The 6,000-nt window shown below is 46.5% G+C and overlaps 1 long non-coding RNA gene across 1 annotated transcript; it reads right to left on the minus strand.

Moving 5' to 3' along the window:
• Positions 1-1,631: 1,631 nt before the first annotated feature.
• LOC136719020 (uncharacterized) lies at positions 1,632-4,343 on the minus strand. Its single transcript, XR_010805350.1, has 2 exons — positions 2,103-4,343; positions 1,632-2,004 (listed from the first exon to the last, which is right to left on the minus strand). It is a non-coding gene; the product is annotated as an uncharacterized LOC136719020 (long non-coding RNA).
• Positions 4,344-6,000: the final 1,657 nt, after the last annotated feature.

Genomic DNA, 6,000 nt, shown 5'->3' on the forward strand with positions numbered 1-6,000 from the left:
CTAACTTAACATTCTTTAATTACTTTGAATTTGGCTCGATTGAACTTGGGAAATGGGTTGTCAACAGCGTTCATGGCGGTTTTAATTGAATTATCCATAGAGCTCGTGATTGGTGGAAAATACAACTTCATTACAATACAATTCATTGTAATGTACAATACAATTCATCATTTTACAATCTGCTCAAAACAATATTTCAAGAAATAGAAAATATATAGGCGTTGCTGATTGCTCTTTGCGGTTTAGTCCCTTATTGATGAATAATCTCACGATTCCACACGAATCATGTCAATTCATCAGTCGGACACGTTGAATATTGCGGCAGCAACTGTACACAATTATTGAAAGGGGGCATGCAACGCGTTTTGACCTCATATTCATTACGATTGGTCAGAATGTGTCATTACGTCATTTCAGTGTTTCATTTTACGAGTTGCTAGAATTCTGTACCTTCTCTCCGGGACATATAACATGTGTGTTCATCCCATTGCTGGCTTTCTCTTCAGCCTACGGTTTACACCTTCACAACCGTGACTACATTTACAATATTTAATGGTTCATAAATATATTCGTCATGAAAGTAAATGAAATTAGTTTAAGAATTCATGTATTAGCAGGCGTTATCCATGGCGATGTAGACGTATAACCTATAAGCTATACAAAAGCTCAAATATGATCACTTCAGACCCAACCGGAGTAACTGCAATACTATTCAATAACTTCAGAAAGACGGAGTCAGTAGAAGAGCAAATACGGGTTCAAGTCACCTACGGGGCAGAACAAATTGGAACAAATAATGTGACCGTTACATCAGCGTCCGATACCACTGTCTCAAGTATTGTAGATACAAGGCAGTTTAAGTGCAGGATTATACAGCAGGTATAAAAAGAACACATCGCATATTGTAGATCACGGACTCATTTGAAAAGTAGAATACAGCGCAGTGCCAAATTGAAACAAATGTCGAATTGTAAGGGGTTTTAAAGCAATCTGAATTGCACCGCGGTTAGGTTATTCGACTCCCCCCAGACTTACAGTCTTTTATCCTTCACTAACCGAGTGAAATTCTAGTTTCACGATGGTTTACAGTGGTTTAAAATTCAAGTAATAAAAAAGACACTGTTTTCAACATTCATTATCATTGTATTTTAACCGTCAGAATTAACGGAGATTCTGTTAAATGTTATTTTACAGTTGTGAACACTGATTATACGGTAGTTTGTCATTAAAGAATAAACATATTTCAACCTTCACTATTACAGTTAGTTAATTAACCTTCAAAACTACAGAGATTTTTTACAGTGTGGATACAGGAAGCTTATTGGGATTTCTTCTTTGGATCTGGGCAACATGCCAATCAATACAGATCAAGCAAAAGACCAAGTTTAATCCACCTCAGGACTATACTCTCAGCAACCCCTCACACACGAAAGGGAATTCTGAGCAGCGGACACAAGGAGGGGCCACTTGTTGCCACCCCTGTAAAAGGCACAGTAGGGCCACGAATACTACTCACCGGTTGGCGTGCATTACTAGAGGGAAGAGCAGCCACTGAACAGAGGGCCTGGAGTCAGGCTCTGGAGCACACGGCTGAAGGATCTTTGCAAGGCAAGAAGAAACGGAGCGAGTCAGACATTTCACAGTCCACATTTTATTCAAAAACCTGCTCCAGTTACAGTTGGGATGCCCGCATGTGGGGCCTGGCTCTCCACACAGCCGCCAGCACCACAGCACAGAGCACAAGCACCGTGAAGGCAGCCACGGTCAGCACACCATAGCCGAAAGCCTGGGGCACTGTGGAGACGGGAGAGGGACAGGCAGCTCACAAGGGTGCAGACATGAGAGGGCTGAGCGCCAGCAGAGTGTCAAAGCTCCCCTCCTCACCTTCACTGGGAGAAGCCCTCCTGTCCACAGCAGGGAGCTCAGAGGCAGTCAGGATCACTTCCCCACTGGACACCACGGCCATCTCCCTGGAGGCCCTCTGCACCGGGGCAACAGCTCTCCCTGAAGGGACAAGAGCAGCATTACAGAAGCAGCCCCTCCACTGGGGGAGCCTTAGGGAAAGATGCCAGTCCAGCTCACACTGGAACCGAGCCACTCACTCATTCTCTGGTTGCACGGAGTGACACAGCGGTCAGTAGCACTGGGTTGGCACACTGCTGCACTACAGTGGATGAACACCTGGGGGAGCACGAGATGCAGTACAATACAATGCCGCCATGGGGAATGTGGCGTTCCTTGGCCAATAGACCCTTACCTTCGCCTTCAGAGGGAGCTGGGAGCCAGCATCCACAAAAGTGAACATCTGCACGATGAAGCGCTTGTAGTGCGTTGGGTATGGCAGCCCTGAAGAGCCAGCCACAGGAACCAAGGTGGTCTGGTACTGGTCATCTCTGTACGGACACCTGGAAAGAGCACCACACATGGGTCAAGAGGTCTGCCTAAACCACCAACACAAGCTGGCCGGCAAGAGATACAGGGCTCCAGTTACCCAGCAACCAGCAGGCTCCACTGGGGCTGGCCGAGCGGGCTGGGGGTGGAAGTTGCCCAGCAGTCTTCCAGAGTCAGGACAATGTTGGGGTCGGTCCTATTCAGGATGCGAACCTCAACATACACAGGATCCCGCAGGACCTTGGTCACGGGGTAGTCCCCATCACCGTAGTAGGCGTCATACACAGCTTCTACAGGAGGAACGACGGAGAGCTTTAGGAAGCCAGCATGCATTGGAAACCAGTACATAGCATGGCCATGTACAAGGGCTCATCACAGTACCCGTTGCAATCCTGAGCTCCACACTGAGAGGTCCAGGGGCCACGACTGAAGGAGGAGGCGGGGCTGCAGTGTACACTACAGCCTCCACAGGAACAAGCTCACTGCCCGAATACTTGCACAGGAAGGTCAGCCTGGAAGGAGAAGCAGGCAGCCATTGGACCCAGTCGGGTACTGGCACATGGAGACGGCCACTGGGGAGCCCCACTTACTCATAGTAGCTGTCCCTGGTGATGGAGCCATCAGGCCCCTCCTGCACATCACGTTTAGAGGACATCGTGTTCTCGTACACCACATCGCCACCCTCACTCTGGAAGAGGGAAGCAGACCCTCACGTTATACAGCCAAGACAATCAGCACAAGGCGCTGCAATGCTCAGGCCAAAGCTGGGAACCGCTTCCTCACCTTCAGTGTGCTGCCACAGGCACTGACTGGGAACTGGAACAAGGCAAAGCCAGCAGTGGTGCCAACAGGGCTGCAGGGGGCGCCCTGACCCCCCAGCAGGCTGACGGTGTCAAGGCTCAGCGGAGGCCTGGTCACATTCCTGGGTACTACAACCACAAACTGACCATCCGTGGTGCATTGCACAGTCACTGGAGGGAGAGGGGAGAAGATTAGCAAAGCAATGCGCTCAGGAGCCGTTTGTACGAGATTTTGCCCATACCACTCACCCTCATTGCTGTAATAACAGGGCTGTCTTCCCCTCTGATCAAAGCAGCAGTTACTCGCTTCACAGTCGGCTCTACTGATTGCAGGGGCGCCACACGCCATTTTCTCGTTGTCACTAACCGAGCAGTTCTGACCCTGGGCTATAGACACGTCCACCGCAGCCGCCATCAGCAGACAGACAAGACTCCAGACCCGCACGCTCATCCCAGACCTGTCCATTGTGCAACTCGGCAACGAAGTGCCGAGAAGCGGCGCTCCGCTCCTTAAATAATCCGGCGCCCTGATTGGCTCAGGGCTGGCCCTGGCGCAGCAGGCTGCACGAGGATTTCAGCCACCCCAGCGGGCCAGTCGGGCTCTTTGGTGGAGCTCTCGCTTTGCTGCCGCACAATCACTGTCAGATGCCACATCACTGTCTGTCGGCAAGCCCGCCGCGCCCCGCTGCGCTCACTTCACTGCCCCGGCTCTCAACGCACAGCTCCCCTACCTACTGAGCACTCATCTCCAAGACTTTCACAGCTTTTTAGAGAGAGTTCCGACTCATCATACGGTCGGTGTGCGACACTCGCAACACTAGCAGTGAAGATGAATAGCTGTATGACATTGTAACACGTCTTCTTCAGAGACAGTGAATGCTGGATTTTGAAAAGAACGGAAATGCAAAAGCACATTGAAATTGAGCATCGAGTTCAACTTTAAACGGACAGTGTGCCTCATCACGTCCTCCTTGTGACTTGGGACGAGAACACGATTTGATGCCCTGATTGCAACGAACCAATTACTTCCAGCGTCACCGAGTGCACTCTGAAAATGTATGGCAAGCAGTTGTGACATTTAATCCATCATTTCTAAAATCAAAAATACAATTGGTGATATCAAGAATGATCTGCTATTTTTGATATCACCAATTGTATTTTGGATTTCATAAACTGTATTTTTGATATCAGAAATTGAATTTTTGCAATCAAAAATGCATACTAATTATAGCATCCGGTTCTATTTGTCATATCAAAAATGCATACTAATTATCATACGGTTCTATTTGTCATATCAAAAATGCATACTAATTGACGTCCGGTGATTTGAAACTCAACCCTTTACACTCCGCCCCATTATTTTCAGATCTTCCGCGATCGGAGAAATAAATTGTACGTTTTTCAAAACTATAAAATATACCAGAGACTGGAGAAACTAGAGACCGGGAGCTTTCAAACGATGTCTTACTCGCGTATGTAGAGTCTTCATAGCATGGGCTACAGGCTTGCGAAATCAGCCATGTGTCCTAGTGTACAGGGCTGATTTGCGTATGCCCGAGTGTTTGTTTCTAGCCTGTCAGCCGATTTGCCTTAAAATACGAAAGGTCACAACTTGGTCTTTAATTTGATACAAGATAAAAGCATTTGGCACAACGAAGCAAGGGGAAACACGGTAACACTTTACAATAATGGGCATTAATTCCTCATGAATTCCGATAGTACAACACGGGGAAAACACATGAATGCATGATGTAATTCTTGTGAACTCATTTGTAATTCAAGTATGTGAATTCATCATGATGTAAAGACTCTTATTCATATGGAATTCTTTTTTAATCCCCAGGCGAGCGAGTAAGAGGGTATGAATTCATTATGATTCATGATTATTAAGGGTCTTCTTTTCTGCAGTATGTTCCTCATGAATTAATTCGTAATTCAACAAATGGTGTTAATCATGTGTACAAATCGGGACTGGCTATTTGAATAAAAGCAAACAAAATATATGGATTCATCTCAATTTTGAATTTTAAAATATATTTTTCTTGCAATAATCGGCGTTATGCCAAGTTACGTTTTCTCGTAAGGAATCGAGCTTATTTACAAGCTAATCACATGCACTTCATGTTTAAAGACAATTATTTTGAAGTCATGACTTATTCATGTTTTTCTCCTAATGAACACTGCATGATCGAACAACTATAGTCAACTGAAATATGTGGGTATAGCCGCTTCATGCTTTGCTGTAAGGGCATACAATTATTGTTTTTAAATGTTAGCGCATGTATATACGTGTAAATATTGTAGCGATATCTGCTGCGTGTGTTCGCCACCAAAACAACAAATAATCGGACCGAGCCGTGTTTCCTGCAACAGGCTTTATTTTTCAAAACATTGTAATGCAGCTACACCCGTCTCTATCACTTCTGTCCTGTCCTACTTCTGCGGCGGACCGGGCGCCCCTATATATGCCCTCGGCCCGTGACGTCTCCCCCAATCACGGCGCCTAAGTTCCCGCGCTGCGCTGACCCATGAACGCGGAATTCAGTATTTCCCTCTGTCTAACAGTATTAATTACATTGTTCATTGTTTTCTTGTTTTACTCTGTTTTTAAAGTCTGTAAAGCGCTTTGAGCACCATCAAAAAAGCGCTGAATAAATAAAGGTATTATTATTGTTATTATTATGATCACTGAATGCCGTGGAACGCGTTGATGACCCAGCGGACCCGTGTGTGACTCGATTCACAGGCACATCGGGGCACCGTTTGTAGTAGTACATCCCAAACAGCATGAAACCCCTATACCTACATA

The sequence above is a fragment of the Amia ocellicauda genome, chromosome 23 (assembly GCF_036373705.1).
Source record: "Amia ocellicauda isolate fAmiCal2 chromosome 23, fAmiCal2.hap1, whole genome shotgun sequence".
In the NCBI taxonomy this organism is placed as follows: domain Eukaryota; kingdom Metazoa; phylum Chordata; class Actinopteri; order Amiiformes; family Amiidae; genus Amia; species Amia ocellicauda.